Source organism: Mytilus trossulus, chromosome 14 (genome assembly GCF_036588685.1).
Source record: "Mytilus trossulus isolate FHL-02 chromosome 14, PNRI_Mtr1.1.1.hap1, whole genome shotgun sequence".
Taxonomy (NCBI): Eukaryota; Metazoa; Mollusca; class Bivalvia; order Mytilida; family Mytilidae; genus Mytilus; species Mytilus trossulus.
This window is the reverse complement of record NC_086386.1, coordinates 65,919,901-65,938,461: the sequence shown is the minus strand read 5'-3', so window position 1 is coordinate 65,938,461 and position 18,561 is coordinate 65,919,901. Positions and strand designations below refer to the sequence as shown.

At 33.2% G+C, this 18,561-nt stretch overlaps 15 non-coding genes across 15 annotated transcripts; 9 read left to right on the top strand and 6 right to left on the bottom strand.

Moving 5' to 3' along the window:
* Positions 1-2,555: 2,555 nt before the first annotated feature.
* On the top strand, positions 2,556-2,628 carry Trnav-aac (transfer RNA valine (anticodon AAC)). The gene has a single exon. It is a non-coding gene; the product is annotated as a tRNA-Val (tRNA).
* Positions 2,629-4,055: 1,427 nt separating this feature from the next.
* Positions 4,056-4,128, bottom strand: Trnav-uac (transfer RNA valine (anticodon UAC)). The gene has a single exon. It is a non-coding gene; the product is annotated as a tRNA-Val (tRNA).
* A 406-nt stretch (positions 4,129-4,534) lies between these two features.
* Positions 4,535-4,607, top strand: Trnav-aac (transfer RNA valine (anticodon AAC)). The gene has a single exon. It is a non-coding gene; the product is annotated as a tRNA-Val (tRNA).
* Positions 4,608-6,030: 1,423 nt separating this feature from the next.
* On the bottom strand, positions 6,031-6,103 carry Trnav-uac (transfer RNA valine (anticodon UAC)). The gene has a single exon. It is a non-coding gene; the product is annotated as a tRNA-Val (tRNA).
* Positions 6,104-6,509: 406 nt separating this feature from the next.
* On the top strand, positions 6,510-6,582 carry Trnav-aac (transfer RNA valine (anticodon AAC)). Its single transcript has one exon. It is a non-coding gene; the product is annotated as a tRNA-Val (tRNA).
* A 1,421-nt stretch (positions 6,583-8,003) lies between these two features.
* On the bottom strand, positions 8,004-8,076 carry Trnav-uac (transfer RNA valine (anticodon UAC)). Its single transcript has one exon. It is a non-coding gene; the product is annotated as a tRNA-Val (tRNA).
* A 406-nt stretch (positions 8,077-8,482) lies between these two features.
* On the top strand, positions 8,483-8,555 carry Trnav-aac (transfer RNA valine (anticodon AAC)). Its single transcript has one exon. It is a non-coding gene; the product is annotated as a tRNA-Val (tRNA).
* Positions 8,556-9,022: 467 nt separating this feature from the next.
* Trnav-aac (transfer RNA valine (anticodon AAC)) lies at positions 9,023-9,095 on the top strand. The gene has a single exon. It is a non-coding gene; the product is annotated as a tRNA-Val (tRNA).
* A 2,320-nt stretch (positions 9,096-11,415) lies between these two features.
* Trnav-aac (transfer RNA valine (anticodon AAC)) lies at positions 11,416-11,488 on the top strand. Its single transcript has one exon. It is a non-coding gene; the product is annotated as a tRNA-Val (tRNA).
* A 1,426-nt stretch (positions 11,489-12,914) lies between these two features.
* On the bottom strand, positions 12,915-12,991 carry Trnav-uac (transfer RNA valine (anticodon UAC)). Its single transcript has one exon. It is a non-coding gene; the product is annotated as a tRNA-Val (tRNA).
* A 406-nt stretch (positions 12,992-13,397) lies between these two features.
* Positions 13,398-13,470, top strand: Trnav-aac (transfer RNA valine (anticodon AAC)). Its single transcript has one exon. It is a non-coding gene; the product is annotated as a tRNA-Val (tRNA).
* Positions 13,471-14,891: 1,421 nt separating this feature from the next.
* Trnav-uac (transfer RNA valine (anticodon UAC)) lies at positions 14,892-14,964 on the bottom strand. The gene has a single exon. It is a non-coding gene; the product is annotated as a tRNA-Val (tRNA).
* Positions 14,965-15,370: 406 nt separating this feature from the next.
* Trnav-aac (transfer RNA valine (anticodon AAC)) lies at positions 15,371-15,443 on the top strand. Its single transcript has one exon. It is a non-coding gene; the product is annotated as a tRNA-Val (tRNA).
* Positions 15,444-16,865: 1,422 nt separating this feature from the next.
* On the bottom strand, positions 16,866-16,942 carry Trnav-uac (transfer RNA valine (anticodon UAC)). Its single transcript has one exon. It is a non-coding gene; the product is annotated as a tRNA-Val (tRNA).
* A 406-nt stretch (positions 16,943-17,348) lies between these two features.
* Trnav-aac (transfer RNA valine (anticodon AAC)) lies at positions 17,349-17,421 on the top strand. Its single transcript has one exon. It is a non-coding gene; the product is annotated as a tRNA-Val (tRNA).
* Positions 17,422-18,561: the final 1,140 nt, after the last annotated feature.

Genomic DNA, 18,561 nt, shown 5'->3' with positions numbered 1-18,561 from the left:
CATTCTCAGGCAGCAATGACTTTTATTGTTTCATTGCATTTAAGGCGAGTGCATCATGAAAGGTGCACTTGAATAGGCCCCTATTTGTTTTGCTTTTTAGTAAATGTACGCCTATCATTTGTCAACTTGTTTAAGTTAGCTATATTATCGGCACAATTGCATGTATAGTTATCCTCTTTTAATTCGAATCCGAAGTTTAACAATTTGAGAAAACGGTAGGATTTACTATTCGGATTTTCATTAAAACTGTAAAAGTTCTCAATACAGCTACTATAAATTGTAACACGTTAAAAGCAATTGCTGTGGTTGGTTTTTTTTTCTCGTTTTTTTCTTCTTTCTTCAACTGACACAATTTAACCGCCATTCAGTATGATATATAACACGTTAGATAATGTTACGTCGTACCAAATGTCAGTTTCTGAACCATTCTGTCATCTCCCAAAAGCTATATAGACTTTACATTTGCCTCAGTATACATACTGTTTAGGAGATGATAGGTTTTTCAATAGATTGCTACATGACCTTGGGTGCTAAAAAATATTTCTGAATTATATCTAGCCAAATTTTCGGTTTCAAACAATTGCAGTTACACGAACAATTTCTTTCATTATTAAAAGTTATGGGGGTGCCCATTTGCAAAAACAAACCAGGTTCTGGCGAGGTTCGAACTCGCGACCTTCTGCGTGTAAAGCAGACGTGATTTTTTTTTTTTATCTTTATTATAATCAACATTCATATATACATATCACAGTTTCAGTTACACAAAAGTGAAAACATTGTCAATAGTTATTGTCCTTTCTCTGAAACAAATCACATTTGAAACATTATTTATATAGCGTGAAATATTTGTCACGAACATATAAGTGTCTGATAATTTACTTTCGAGTCTCATATTTATATACATATACATATCATTTTCTATAGAAAAATATCATATCCCTATACTTATATTCAATCTCTATCTAATCTACCATTCAGCTCATACATTCACAATTATAAGAAAGCTTACACAGAATACAATGAAAGAATCACAAAGTTACGTGTTTATACAGTCTTATTGTCCGACATATGACACAAAATGTTACAATCAAAATAATAATTCGCACAGGGCTGGTCTCCATTCCACTACGCAAAAAAAATTCGAAAGTATTAAATCTTAGGGCATTTATCAGCAATAATAAGACAAACAAACAACATAACAATATAATTATCATTAATCAGCTAAAACTTTTTCTCACATTTTCTCACCGAAACATACCAACTTTCTCACAATAAAAACAAATTACAAAATATCAATAAAAAAGTTACAGTTTTTTAATTTTTACAATTTTTTCTATCTTCAATATTCCGTCATTCACTGCATCATTCATTAATGGTGTTGTTCGTACATCTTGAAAGTCCTCGGTTACCACTTTGTTAAACCTAAGGTACTCAGGTTCCCCTGGAACGAGAAGTTCCAACCTTTCACGGCCCATTCGCAACAATATCAGACGTCCTCTTTCCGTTTTTCCTATCAAAATGTCCAAACCATTCCGGCTTGTTTTCAAAACGATTTTACTTAAAATTCCACTTTCTGGTACGATTCTATTATGTTCTTTCGATTTTTCACATGATTGTACACCTGATGACGTAGTGGATACAATATCATTATCTGTCGGTTTATTAATTGTACATTTTGTTACTATATGTTCTCCTTCTACGGTACACTTATTCTTTTTAATTCTATCACCAGATATTCTTTGTTTATTTATATTCACATTGTTTACATTTTCACCCGTTAAACAGGTTGATGACAAAGACAATTCATTACACGTATCGATTGACAGTTCTATATTTGGACTCTCTATAACTTCAATGTTACCTGTAGTAGCAGAGGCCACAGACGGGTTATCGTCAAAGTCCATTATATCTAAGGTATTTGTCGATACCTTTTCACTCGGTATTTGACTAATTTCAGATAAACGATCTGAAAAAATCACATCTGTATGATTCTCAATATTCGAATTATTTGCATGATCATCATTGTTATATTCTTTCATCCGTTTTTTATCACGATTGATGGTGGAATTCGATTTTCTTTTACTCTTAGTATTATCTTGATTGGTAAAAACTATAGATACACGGGCTCTGTCATTTTCACCATGCACAGTAAACGTTATATTACGAAATTGTTCGCATGCGTTTTCTATAGTACTCATCAATAAAGATGGAAGTCTCTCCATTGTACATATAATTAAAAACAGTATTATAATTCACCCTCGGGTAGCCTCTTTCAATCCAACAATATTTACAACATTTATAACAGTTTCAAACGACGGTTTTCCGATATCAATGAAAAGAACTTACTTCTAAAACAAGTTAGAATGTTAATATTCCATAATTCAGCTTGGTAATCCGAGCAATAACTTATTATAGAAGAAAATTTTCACTGCACAAATAAACAACGTCCTGTCATGTAAAGGTCCACTCGACTTCCATTAAAAAACCACCAATACGCCAATGATCAGTCGGACAGCTGACTAATAAATAAATAAATAAGACACAATTCATTAATGGTTTCCATGGTGTAGTGGTTATCACATCCGCTTAACACGCGGAAGGTCCTGAGTTCAATCCTCAGCGGAAACATACTTTTTTTCGGCTTGGACAAGTTTTTTTTTTGTTTTTTTTTCTTACATTGCCCCGGCACTGACGCGTCAACTTATACAATAGAGAGAGTCTTTAATCGAGGAATTTTCTTCTTTTTTTTTTTTTTATGTTAAAGGTGTAACACCACCAAATCATGGTACGTCACATCCGGTTGCATACGAAAGTAGGTCTAAAAAAATATTCCCTTGAATTTGACCGTTGTAGGTAATTAATCCTACATTTTATTGCAGTAAAACTATTTCTGAGTCATAAACAAATGTCTTGGGTATTTCAAAATACCATTATTTTTTATTTGCGATTTCTATAGAAAATTTTGTAATCTTGAGGTTGCATGGTGACTAAACCTTGTACACAGATAGCATAAGGGGAGAAATTTGATTGGTTAACTTCCAATGATGGTTATTTTCTTATATGCAATGAAATGTTATGTGAAACTTTTTCTATAGAACTGGACAGGATAAAACTTTACTCATGCCAAGTATTTCTTTATTTGAAACAAAGATAAATTCTACACAATTTTTTGAAAAGTGCAAATTTAACAAAGACTAATAGGGGAAAATCAATGGTGGTATTACACCTTTATAAATAGTTCTTTTTAACTAAAAAAAAAGAAGAAGAAAAAGAAAGCAGGATTAACAACACTTCATTTCCTAGACGGTTTACTACGAAATCTCAAATTGTAATAATTTCAAAATCGAGAGGAAATTGCATAAAATAGATATGTCATTTTGCTACATGTATCATACGGAACCAACAATCATTCTCAGGCAGCAATGACTTTTATTGTTTCATTGCATTTAAGGCGAGTGCATCATGAAAGGTGCACTTGAATAGGCCCCTATTTGTTTTGCTTTTTAGTAAATGTACGCCTATCATTTGTCAACTTGTTTAAGTTAGCTATATTATCGGCACAATTGCATGTATAGTTATCCTCTTTTAATTCGATGCCGAAGTTTAACAATTTGAGAAAACGGTAGGATTTACTATTCGGATTTTCATTAAAACTGTAAAAGTTCTCAATACAGCTACTATAAATTGTAACACGTTAAAAGCAATTGCTGTGGTTGGTTTTTTTTTTCTCGTTTTTTTCTTCTTTCTTCAACTGACACAATTTAACCGCCATTCAGTATGATATATAACACGTTAGATAATGTTACGTCGTACCAAATGTCAGTTTCTGAACCATTCTGTCATCTCCCAAAAGCTATATAGACTTTACATTTGCCTCAGTATACATACTGTTTAGGAGATGATAGGTTTTTCAATAGATTGCTACATGACCTTGGGTGCTAACAAATATTTCTGAATTATATCTAGCCAAATTTTCGGTTTCAAACAATTGCAGTTACACGAACAATTTCTTTCATTATTAAAAGTTATGGGGTGCCCATTTGCAAAAACAAACCAGGTTCTGGCGAGGTTCGAACTCGCGACCTTCTGCGTGTAAAGCAGACGTGATAACCACTACACCACAGAACCGGACAATGTACTAATCAAATATTTTCGAACTTATACTTCAGTTTATATATCATGTGAAAATCGCTAAACAAATAGGCATATCATCAGAGTCTAACTTGTGCCTCTCAGCTTAGATTGCTATAGCACACACAGGTTAAAATGAAACCACTGACACACATGGGGAGAGCAAGATAAAAAGAAAAGTTTTCAACTGCACTCTTCCATATTTCAGAATGTATCACGTACTTCTTTTAGGTTTTATAAGTGCTTCCTATAAGTTTGCACGAAGGACTTTTCAAATGTTTAATACAATGTTCTTAATAAAAAATCACAGTAATGCAAATGAGTATTAAAAAACCACCAATACGCCAATGATCAGTCGGACAGCTGACTAATAAATAAATATATAAGACACAATTCATTAATGGTTTCCGTGGTGTAGTGGTTATCACATCCGCTTAACACGCGGAAGGTCCTGAGTTCAATCCTCAGCGGAAACATACTTTTTTTCGGCTTGGACAAGTTTTTTTTTGGTTTTTTTTTCTTACATTGCCCCGGCACTGACGCGTCAACTTATACAAATGAGAGAGTCTTTAATCGAGAAATTTTCTTCTTTTTTTTTTTTTTATGTTAAAGGTGTAATACCACCAAATCATGGTACGTCACATCCGGTTGCATACGAAAGTAGGTCTAAAAAAATATTCCCTTGAATTTGACCGTTGTAGGTAATTAATCCTACATTTTATTGCAGTAAAACTATTTCTGAGTCATAAACAAATGTCTTGGGTATTTCAAAATACCATTATTTTTTATTTGCGATTTCTATAGAAAATTTTGTAATCTTGAGGTTGCATGGTGACTAAACCTTGTACACAGATAACATAAGGGGAGAAATTTGATTGGTTAACTTCCAATGATGGTTATTTTCTTATATGCAATGAAATGTTATGTGAAACTTTTTCTATAGAACTGGACAGGATAAAACTTTACTCATGCCAAGTATTTCTTTATTTGAAACAAAGATAAATTCTACACATTTTTTTGAAAAGTGCAAATTTAACAAAGACTAATAGGGGAAAATCAATGGTGGTATTACACCTAAATAGCTCTTTTTAACTAAAAAAAAAAGAAGAAGAAAAAGAAAGCAGGATTAACAACACTTCATTTCCTAGACGGTTTACTACGAAATCTCAAATTGTAATAATTTCAAAATCGAGAGGAAATTGCATAAAATAGATATGTCATTTTGCTACATGTATCATACGGAACCAACAATCATTCTCAGGCAGCAATGACTTTTATTGTTTCATTGCATTTAAGGCGAGTGCATCATGCAAGGTGCACTTGAATAGGCCCCTATTTGTTTTGCTTTTTAGTAAATGTACGCCTATCATTTGTCAACTTGTTTAAGTTAGCTATATTATCGGCACAATTGCATGTATAGTTATCCTCTTTTAATTCGATGCCGAAGTTTAACAATTTGAGAAAACGGTAGGATTTACTATTCGGATTTTCATTAAAACTGTAAAAGTTCTCAATACAGCTACTATAAATTGTAACACGTTAAAAGCAATTGCTGTGGTTGGTTTTTTTTTCTCGTTTTTTTCTTCTTTCTGCAACTGACACAATTTAACCGCCATTCAGTATGATATATAACACGTTAGATAATGTTACGTCGTACCAAATGTCAGTTTCTGAACCATTCTGTCATCTCCCAAAAGCTATATAGACTTTACATTTGCCTCAGTATACATACTGTTTAGGAGATGATAGGTTTTTCAATAGATTGCTACATGACCTTGGGTGCTAACAAATATTTCTGAATTATATCTAGCCAAATTTTCGGTTTCAAACAATTGCAGATACACGAACAATTTCTTTCATTATTAAAAGTTATGGGGTGCCCATTTGCAAAAACAAACCAGGTTCTGGCGAGGTTCGAACTCGCGACCTTCTGCGTGTAAAGCAGACGTGATAACCACTACACCACAGAACCGGACAATGTACTTATCAAATATTTTCGAACTTATACTTCAGTTTATATATCATGTGAAAATCGCTAAACAAATAGGCATATCATCAGAGTCTAACTTGTGCCTCTCAGCTTAGATTGCTATAGCACACACAGGTTAAAATGAAACCACTGACACACATGGGGAGAGCAAGATAAAAAGAAAAGTTTTCAACTGCACTCTTCCATATTTCAGAATGTATCACGTACTTCTTTTAGGTTTTATAAGTGCTTCCTATAAGTTTGCACGAAGGACTTTTCAAATGTTTAATACACTGTTCTTAATAAAAAATCACAGTAATGCAAATGAGTATTAAAAAACCACCAATACGCCAATGATTAGTCGGACAGCTGACTAATAAATAAATATATAAGACACAATTCATTAATGGTTTCCGTGGTGTAGTGGTTATCACATCCGCTTAACACGCGGAAGGTCCTGAGTTCAATCCTCAGCGGAAACATACTTTTTTTCGGCTTGGACAAGTTTTTTTTTGGTTTTTTTTTCTTACATTGCCCCGGCACTGACGCGTCAACTTATACAAATGAGAGAGTCTTTAATCGAGAAATTTTCTTCTTTTTTTTTTTATGTTAAAGGTGTAATACCACCAAATCATGGTACGTCACATCCGGTTGCATACGAAAGTAGGTCTAAAAAAATATTCCCTTGAATTTGACCGTTGTAGGTAATTAATCCTACATTTTATTGCAGTAAAACTATTTCTGAGTCATAAACAAATGTCTTGGGTATTTCAAAATACCATTATTTTTTATTTGCGATTTCTATAGAAAATTTTGTAATCTTGAGGTTGCATGGTGACTAAACCTTGTACACAGATAGCATAAGGGGAGAAATTTGATTGGTTAACTTCCAATGATGGTTATTTTCTTATATGCAATGAAATGTTATGTGAAACTTTTTCTATAGAACTGGACAGGATAAAACTTTACTCATGCCAAGTATTTCTTTATTTGAAACAAAGATAAATTCTACACAATTTTTTGAAAAGTGCAAATTTAACAAAGACTAATAGGGGAAAATCAATGGTGGTATTACACCTAAATAGCTCTTTTTAACTAAAAAAAAAAGAAGAAGAAAAAGAAAGCAGGATTAACAACACTTCATTTCCTAGACGGTTTACTACGAAATCTCAAATTGTAATAATTTCAAAATCGAGAGGAAATTGCATAAAATAGATATGTCATTTTGCTACATGTATCATACGGAACCAACAATCATTCTCAGGCAGCAATGACTTTTATTGTTTCATTGCATTTAAGGCGAGTGCATCATGAAAGGTGCACTTGAATATGCCCCTATTTGTTTTGCTTTTTAGTAAATGTACGCCTATCATTTGTCAACTTGTTTAAGTTAGCTATATTATCGGCACAATTGCATGTATAGTTATCCTCTTTTAATTCGATGCCGAAGTTTAACAATTTGAGAAAACGGTAGGATTTACTATTCGGATTTTCATTAAAACTGTAAAAGTTCTCAATACAGCTACTATAAATTGTAACACGTTAAAAGCAATTGCTGTGGTTGGTTTTTTTTTTCTCGTTTTTTTCTTCTTTCTGCAACTGACACAATTTAACCGCCATTCAGTATGATATATAACACGTTAGATAATGTTACGTCGTACCAAATGTCAGTTTCTGAACCATTCTGTCATCTCCCAAAAGCTATATAGACTTTACATTTGCCTCAGTATACATACTGTTTAGGAGATGATAGGTTTTTCAATAGATTGCTACATGACCTTGGGTGCTAACAAATATTTCTGAATTATATCTAGCCAAATTTTCGGTTTCAAACAATTGCAGATACACGAACAATTTCTTTCATTATTAAAAGTTATGGGGTGCCCATTTGCAAAAACAAACCAGGTTCTGGCGAGGTTCGAACTCGCGACCTTCTGCGTGTAAAGCAGACGTGATAACCACTACACCACAGAACCGGACAATGTACTTATCAAATATTTTCGAACTTATACTTCAGTTTATATATCATGTGAAAATCGCTAAACAAATAGGCATATCATCAGAGTCTAACTTGTGCCTCTCAGCTTAGATTGCTATAGCACACACAGGTTAAAATGAAACCACTGACACACATGGGGAGAGCAAGATAAAAAGAAAAGTTTTCAACTGCACTCTTCCATATTTCAGAATGTATCACGTACTTCTTTTAGGTTTTATAAGTGCTTCCTATAAGTTTGCACGAAGGACTTTTCAAATGTTTAATACAATGTTCTTAATAAAAAATCACAGTAATGCAAATGAGTATTAAAAAACCACCAATACGCCAATGATCAGTCGGACAGCTGACTAATAAATAAATATATAAGACACAATTCATTAATGGTTTCCGTGGTGTAGTGGTTATCACATCCGCTTAACACGCGGAAGGTCCTGAGTTCAATCCTCAGCGGAAACATACTTTTTTTCGGCTTGGACAAGCAGTAAAGCAGACGTGATAACCACTACACCACAGAACCGGACAATGTACTTAACAAATATTTTCGAACTTATACTTCAGTTTATATATCATGTGAAAATCGCTAAACAAATAGGCATATCATCAGAGTCTAACTTGTGCCTCTCAGCTTAGATTGCTATAGCACACACAGGTTAAAATGAAACCACTGACACACATGGGGAGAGCAAGATAAAAAGAAAAGTTTTCAACTGCACTCTTCCATATTTCAGAATGTATCACGTACTTCTTTTAGGTTTTATAAGTGCTTCCTATAAGTTTGCACGAAGGACTTTTCAAATGTTTAATACAATGTTCTTAATAAAAAATCACAGTAATGCAAATGAGTATTAAAAAACCACCAATACGCCAATGATCAGTCGGACAGCTGACTAATAAATAAATATATAAGACACAATTCATTAATGGTTTCCGTGGTGTAGTGGTTATCACATCCGCTTAACACGCGGAAGGTCCTGAGTTCAATCCTCAGCGGAAACATACTTTTTTTCGGCTTGGACAAGCAGTAAAGCAGACGTGATAACCACTACACCACAGAACCTTTACATTTACATTTGCCTCAGTATACATACTGTTTAGGAGATGATAGGTTTTTCAATAGATTGCTACATGACCTTGGGTGCTAACAAATATTTCTGAATTATATCTAGCCAAATTTTCGGTTTCAAACAATTGCAGTTACACGAACAATTTCTTTCATTATTAAAAGTTATGGGGTGCCCATTTGCAAAAACAAACCAGGTTCTGGCGAGGTTCGAACTCGCGACCTTCTGCGTGTAAAGCAGACGTGATTTTTTTTTTTTTATCTTTATTATATTCACAATCTATATATACATATCACAGTTTACAATTTCAATTACACATAAATGAAAACATTGTAAATATTTATTGTCCTTTCTCTGAAATGGAAAATATTCTAAGTATTATACAATCTATTTATTTTCTTATTTTATTTCACCCTGAAATGGCTTTCTGGTCATTAACTTGCTTAAACTTTACTCTTCTTCTTTCTTTTCTTCTTTTTTTTTTTAACTTTTTCTCAGTTTTAAATAAAATGATAAAAACAACAGTTCAACTATTACAAGGAGAAAAACAATCGGAAATGTTAATAAATACGCAAATGATCTATTTTAATTAATGTTGGTTGTTTTAAAAAAACGGTTGGTTTCCAGACCAGAATTTGGTACACCACAAAAATTATTTTAGAATTATTTAGCATATTCAACATCTAATATCCCCCTCCCTAATAACAGTTTATTCATCAAAACACCACAAACAAAGTCTGTGCATCTCTGCATATCTTTCAATCTTTGGAATAGCACGAACATAACACTTAATTTCATCATTGTCCGATTTTCTAATGTCTCTAAATTTGTAGACGGAAGCCATTGCGTTTCCATATTCGATTTTGTCAGTTTCTATATTTACATGACGAAATTCACCGCGCTTCCCTAATGTCCATATAACTACCATTTCTCTCTTTTTTAATTTTCCTATCAAACAACTTCCGTCTGATCGTTGGCTGTATACAATTTTCTGAAAATGACTATCTGTACACGGACTCTTCCCTGTAACTATTAACTTCGGAGCGATAGTTTTTATTTTGTCTATTTCTTTATTTTCTTTTTCTTTATTAACATCCGTGTGTAAATTCCGTACAGTTCGCGAACTATGACACACTATACTTCCCGTTAATACATTGTCCTTTAAATTGATTGTTTTGTCTATCGATACACTAACCGGTTGAGCAACTTTCACTACAGGTGTAATGTTTACATTTTCGGGGGCTACTAATGGGAGATCTATCGTTCCATCATGTATCATATCATCACCCGAATCAATTATCACTTCTGAATTATCAATGTTGATATCACTTGTCTTATCAACGTCGTCTTCTGTATTGTCTATTCTTTCTTTCAATATTTTCATTCTTTTATTGTCTCTGTCTCTATTAGATCTGGACTTATGCTTGATTCCTCTATTTACATGTATTGCATCACCCCTAGTCCAAACTAATGAAATTCTCATTTTGTCACCAAGGTAATTAGAATTCCATGTAAATTGTTCGTAATCATCTATGACACTATTAATTAACGCAACTAACGGCTTTGGCAATTTGTCCATTATAATTTCCTTTAACGTACCTCAACGTTTCACAGCAAAAAGTTAAGTTCACTAATTATCAAATACACACAGTATAATTCTCAAAAATGTCAGTATTTTAACTTACATTACTGTTAGATAGTCACATTTACTTAATCCGGCTGGTTATATCCAAATCCACAAGAAATAGTAACCCAATAACAGGAGTAGAAAATTACACGGCTATATCTGGTAAAGGTGCACTCGACTTTTTTTCTAAAGCAGACGTGATAACCACTACACCACAGAACCGGACAATGTACTTATCAAATATTTTCGAACTTATACTTCAGTTTATATATCATGTGAAAATCGCTAAACAAATAGGCATATCATCAGAGTCTAACTTGTGCCTCTCAGCTTAGATTGCTATAGCACACACAGGTTAAAATGAAACCACTGACACACATGGGGAGAGCAAGATAAAAAGAAAAGTTTTCAACTGCACTCTTCCATATTTCAGAATGTATCACGTACTTCTTTTAGGTTTTATAAGTGCTTCCTATAAGTTTGCACGAAGGACTTTTCAAATGTTTAATACAATGTTCTTAATAAAAAATCACAGTAATGCAAATGAGTATTAAAAAACCACCAATACGCCAATGATCAGTCGGACAGCTGACTAATAAATAAATATATAAGACACAATTCATTAATGGTTTCCGTGGTGTAGTGGTTATCACATCCGCTTAACACGCGGAAGGTCCTGAGTTCAATCCTCAGCGGAAACATACTTTTTTTCGGCTTGGACAAGTTTTTTTTTGGTTTTTTTTTCTTACATTGCCCCGGCACTGACGCGTCAACTTATACAAATGAGAGAGTCTTTAATCGAGAAATTTTCTTCTTTTTTTTTTTTTTTATGTTAAAGGTGTAATACCACCAAATCATGGTACGTCACATCCGGTTGCATACGAAAGTAGGTCTAAAAAAATATTCCCTTGAATTTGACCGTTGTAGGTAATTAATCCTACATTTTATTGCAGTAAAACTATTTCTGAGTCATAAACAAATGTCTTGGGTATTTCAAAATACCATTATTTTTTATTTGCGATTTCTATAGAAAATTTTGTAATCTTGAGGTTGCATGGTGACTAAACCTTGTACACAGATAGCATAAGGGGAGAAATTTGATTGGTTAACTTCCAATGATGGTTATTTTCTTATATGCAATGAAATGTTATGTGAAACTTTTTCTATAGAACTGGACAGGATAAAACTTTACTCATGCCAAGTATTTCTTTATTTGAAACAAAGATAAATTCTACACAATTTTTTGAAAAGTGCAAATTTAACAAAGACTAATAGGGGAAAATCAATGGTGGTATTACACCTAAATAGCTCTTTTTAACTAAAAAAAAAAAAGAAGAAGAAAAAGAAAGCAGGATTAACAACACTTCATTTCCTAGACGGTTTACTACGAAATCTCAAATTGTAATAATTTCAAAATCGAGAGGAAATTGCATAAAATAGATATGTCATTTTGCTACATGTATCATACGGAACCAACAATCATTCTCAGGCAGCAATGACTTTTATTGTTTCATTGCATTTAAGGCGAGTGCATCATGAAAGGTGCACTTGAATAGGCCCCTATTTGTTTTGCTTTTTAGTAAATGTACGCCTATCATTTGTCAACTTGTTTAAGTTAGCTATATTATCGGCACAATTGCATGTATAGTTATCCTCTTTTAATTCGATGCCGAAGTTTAACAATTTGAGAAAACGGTAGGATTTACTATTCGGATTTTCATTAAAACTGTAAAAGTTCTCAATACAGCTACTATAAATTGTAACACGTTAAAAGCAATTGCTGTGGTTGGTTTTTTTTTCTCGTTTTTTTCTTCTTTCTTCAACTGACACAATTTAAACGCCATTCAGTATGATATATAACACGTTAGATAATGTTACGTCGTACCAAATGTCAGTTTCTGAACCATTCTGTCATCTCCCAAAAGCTATATAGACTTTACATTTGCCTCAGTATACATACTGTTTAGGAGATGATAGGTTTTTCAATAGATTGCTACATGACCTTGGGTGCTAACAAATATTTCTGAATTATATCTAGCCAAATTTTCGGTTTCAAACAATTGCAGTTACACGAACAATTTCTTTCATTATTAAAAGTTATGGGGTGCCCATTTGCAAAAACAAACCAGGTTCTGGCGAGGTTCGAACTCGCGACCTTCTGCGTGTAAAGCAGACGTGATAACCACTACAGACACCACAGAACCGGACAATGTACTTATCAAATATTTTCGAACTTATACTTCAGTTTATATATCATGTGAAAATCGCTAAACAAATAGGCATATCATCAGAGTCTAACTTGTGCCTCTCAGCTTAGATTGCTATAGCACACACAGGTTAAAATGAAACCACTGACACACATGGGGAGAGCAAGATAAAAAGAAAAGTTTTCAACTGCACTCTTCCATATTTCAGAATGTATCACGTACTTCTTTTAGGTTTTATAAGTGCTTCCTATAAGTTTGCACGAAGGACTTTTCAAATGTTTAATACAATGTTCTTAATAAAAAATCACAGTAATGCAAATGAGTATTAAAAAACCACCAATACGCCAATGATCAGTCGGACAGCTGACTAATAAATAAATATATAAGACACAATTCATTAATGGTTTCCGTGGTGTAGTGGTTATCACATCCGCTTAACACGCGGAAGGTCCTGAGTTCAATCCTCAGCGGAAACATACTTTTTTTCGGCTTGGACAAGTTTTTTTTTGGTTTTTTTTTCTTACATTGCCCCGGCACTGACGCGTCAACTTATACAAATGAGAGAGTCTTTAATCGAGAAATTTTCTTCTTTTTTTTTTTTATGTTAAAGGTGTAATACCACCAAATCATGGTACGTCACATCCGGTTGCATACGAAAGTAGGTCTAAAAAAATATTCCCTTGAATTTGACCGTTGTAGGTAATTAATCCTACATTTTATTGCAGTAAAACTATTTCTGAGTCATAAACAAATGTCTTGGGTATTTCAAAATACCATTATTTTTTATTTGCGATTTCTATAGAAAATTTTGTAATCTTGAGGTTGCATGGTGACTAAACCTTGTACACAGATAGCATAAGGGGAGAAATTTGATTGGTTAACTTCCAATGATGGTTATTTTCTTATATGCAATGAAATGTTATGTGAAACTTTTTCTATAGAACTGGACAGGATAAAACTTTACTCATGCCAAGTATTTCTTTATTTGAAACAAAGATAAATTCTACACAATTTTTTGAAAAGTGCAAATTTAACAAAGACTAATAGGGGAAAATCAATGGTGGTATTACACCTAAATAGCTCTTTTTAACTAAAAAAAAAAGAAGAAGAAAAAGAAAGCAGGATTAACAACACTTCATTTCCTAGACGGTTTACTACGAAATCTCAAATTGTAATAATTTCAAAATCGAGAGGAAATTGCATAAAATAGATATGTCATTTTGCTACATGTATCATACGGAACCAACAATCATTCTCAGGCAGCAATGACTTTTATTGTTTCATTGCATTTAAGGCGAGTGCATCATGAAAGGTGCACTTGAATAGGCCCCTATTTGTTTTGCTTTTTAGTAAATGTACGCCTATCATTTGTCAACTTGTTTAAGTTAGCTATATTATCGGCACAATTGCATGTATAGTTATCCTCTTTTAATTCGATGCCGAAGTTTAACAATTTGAGAAAACGGTAGGATTTACTATTCGGATTTTCATTAAAACTGTAAAAGTTCTCAATACAGCTACTATAAATTGTAACACGTTAAAAGCAATTGCTGTGGTTGGTTTTTTTTTCTCGTTTTTTTCTTCTTTCTTCAACTGACACAATTTAACCGCCATTCAGTATGATATATAACACGTTAGATAATGTTACGTCGTACCAAATGTCAGTTTCTGAACCATTCTGTCATCTCCCAAAAGCTATATAGACTTTACATTTGCCTCAGTATACATACTGTTTAGGAGATGATAGGTTTTTCAATAGATTGCTACATGACCTTGGGTGCTAACAAATATTTCTGAATTATATCTAGCCAAATTTTCGGTTTCAAACAATTGCAGTTACACGAACAATTTCTTTCATTATTAAAAGTTATGGGGTGCCCATTTGCAAAAACAAACCAGGTTCTGGCGAGGTTCGAACTCGCGACCTTCTACGTGTAAAGCAGACGTGATAACCACTACACCACAGAACCGGACAATGTACTTATCAAATATTTTCGAACTTATACTTCAGTTTATATATCATGTGAAAATCGCTAAACAAATAGGCATATCATCAGAGTCTAACTTGTGCCTCTCAGCTTAGATTGCTATAGCACACACAGGTTAAAATGAAACCACTGACACACATGGGGAGAGCAAGATAAAAAGAAAAGTTTTCAACTGCACTCTTCCATATTTCAGAATGTATCACGTACTTCTTTTAGGTTTTATAAGTGCTTCCTATAAGTTTGCACGAAGGACTTTTCAAATGTTTAATACAATGTTCTTAATAAAAAATCACAGTAATGCAAATGAGTATTAAAAAACCACCAATACGCCAATGATCAGTCGGACAGCTGACTAATAAATAAATATATAAGACACAATTCATTAATGGTTTCCGTGGTGTAGTGGTTATCACATCCGCTTAACACGCGGAAGGTCCTGAGTTCAATCCTCAGCGGAAACATACTTTTTTTCGGCTTGGACAAGTTTTTTTTTGGTTTTTTTTTCTTACATTGCCCCGGCACTGACGCGTCAACTTATACAAATGAGAGAGTCTTTAATCGAGAAATTTTCTTCTTTTTTTTTTTTTATGTTAAAGGTGTAATACCACCAAATCATGGTACGTCACATCCGGTTGCATACGAAAGTAGGTCTAAAAAAATATTCCCTTGAATTTGACCGTTGTAGGTAATTAATCCTACATTTTATTGCAGTAAAACTATTTCTGAGTCATAAACAAATGTCTTGGGTATTTCAAAATACCATTATTTTTTATTTGCGATTTCTATAGAAAATTTTGTAATCTTGAGGTTGCATGGTGACTAAACCTTGTACACAGATAGCATAAGGGGAGAAATTTGATTGGTTAACTTCCAATGATGGTTATTTTCTTATATGCAATGAAATGTTATGTGAAACTTTTTCTATAGAACTGGACAGGATAAAACTTTACTCATGCCAAGTATTTCTTTATTTGAAACAAAGATAAATTCTACACAATTTTTTGAAAAGTGCAAATTTAACAAAGACTAATAGGGGAAAATCAATGGTGGTATTACACCTAAATAGCTCTTTTTAACTAAAAAAAAAAGAAGAAGAAAAAGAAAGCAGGATTAACAACACTTCATTTCCTAGACGGTTTACTACGAAATCTCAAATTGTAATAATTTCAAAATCGAGAGGAAATTGCATAAAATAGATATGTCATTTTGCTACATGTATCATACGGAACCAACAATCATTCTCAGGCAGCAATGACTTTTATTGTTTCATTGCATTTAAGGCGAGTGCATCATGAAAGGTGCACTTGAATAGGCCCCTATTTGTTTTGCTTTTTAGTAAATGTACGCCTATCATTTGTCAACTTGTTTAAGTTAGCTATATTATCGGCACAATTGCATGTATAGTTATCCTCTTTTAATTCGATGCCGAAGTTTAACAATTTGAGAAAACGGTAGGATTTACTATTCGGATTTTCATTAAAATTGTAAAAGTTCTCAATACAGCTACTATAAATTGTAACACGTTAAAAGCAATTGCTGTGGTTGGTTTTTTTTTCTCGTTTTTTTCTTCTTTCTTCAACTGACACAATTTAACCGCCATTCAGTATGATATATAACACGTTAGATAATGTTACGTCGTACCAAATGTCAGTTTCTGAACCATTCTGTCATCTCCCAAAAGCTATATAGACTTTACATTTGCCTCAGTATACATACTGTTTAGGAGATGATAGGTTTTTCAATAGATTGCTACATGACCTTGGGTGCTAACAAATATTTCTGAATTATATCTAGCCAAATTTTCGGTTTCAAACAATTGCAGTTACACGAACAATTTCTTTCATTATTAAAAGTTATGGGGTGCCCATTTGCAAAAACAAACCAGGTTCTGGCGAGGTTCGAACTCGCGACCTTCTGCGTGTAAAGCAGACGTGATAACCACTACAGACACCACAGAACCGGACAATGTACTTATCAAATATTTTCGAACTTATACTTCAGTTTATATATCATGTGAAAATCGCTAAACAAATAGGCATATCATCAGAGTCTAACTTGTGCCTCTCAGCTTAGATTGCTATAGCACACACAGGTTAAAATGAAACCACTGACACACATGGGGAGAGCAAGATAAAAAGAAAAGTTTTCAACTGCACTCTTCCATATTTCAGAATGTATCACGTACTTCTTTTAGGTTTTATAAGTGCTTCCTATAAGTTTGCACGAAGGACTTTTCAAATGTTTAATACAATGTTCTTAATAAAAAATCACAGTAATGCAAATGAGTATTAAAAAACCACCAATACGCCAATGATCAGTCGGACAGCTGACTAATAAATAAATATATAAGACACAATTCATTAATGGTTTCCGTGGTGTAGTGGTTATCACATCCGCTTAACACGCGGAAGGTCCTGAGTTCAATCCTCAGCGGAAACATACTTTTTTTCGGCTTGGACAAGTTTTTTTTTGGTTTTTTTTTCTTACATTGCCCCGGCACTGACGCGTCAACTTATACAAATGAGAGAGTCTTTAATCGAGAAATTTTCTTCTTTTTTTTTTTTTATGTTAAAGGTGTTATACCACCAAATCATGGTACGTCACATCCGGTTGCATACGAAAGTAGGTCTAAAAAAATATTCCCTTGAATTTGACCGTTGTAGGTAATTAATCCTACATTTTATTGCAGTAAAACTATTTCTGAGTCATAAACAAATGTCTTGGGTATTTCAAAATACCATTATTTTTTATTTGCGATTTCTATAGAAAATTTTGTAATCTTGAGGTTGCATGGTGACTAAACCTTGTACACAGATAGCATAAGGGGAGAAATTTGATTGGTTAACTTCCAATGATGGTTATTTTCTTATATGCAATGAAATGTTATGTGAAACTTTTTCTATAGAACTGGACAGGATAAAACTTTACTCATGCCAAGTATTTCTTTATTTGAAACAAAGATAAATTCTACACAATTTTTTGAAAAGTGCAAATTTAACAAAGACTAATAGGGGAAAATCAATGGTGGTATTACACCTAAATAGCTCTTTTTAACTAAAAAAAAAAAGATGAAGAAAAAGAAAGCAGGATTAACAACACTTCATTTCCTAGACGGTTTACTACGAAATCTCAAATTGTAATAATTTCAAAATCGAGAGGAAATTGCATAAAATAGATATGTCATTTTGCTACATGTATCATACGGAACCAACAATCATTCTCAGGCAGCAATGACTTTTATTGTTTCATTGCATTTAAGGCGAGTGCATCATGAAAGGTGCACTTGAATAGGCCCCTATTTGTTTTGCTTTTTAGTAAATGTACGCCTATCATTTGTCAACTTGTTTAAGTTAGCTATATTATCGGCACAATTGCATGTATAGTTATCCTCTTTTAATTCGATGCCGAAGTTTAACAATTTGAGAAAACGGTAGGATTTACTATTCGGATTTTCATTAAAACTGTAAAAGTTCTCAATACAGCTACTATAAATTGTAACACGTTAAAAGCAATTGCTGTGGTTGGTTTTTTTTTCTCGTTTTTTTCTTCTTTCTTCAACTGACACAATTTAACCGCCAT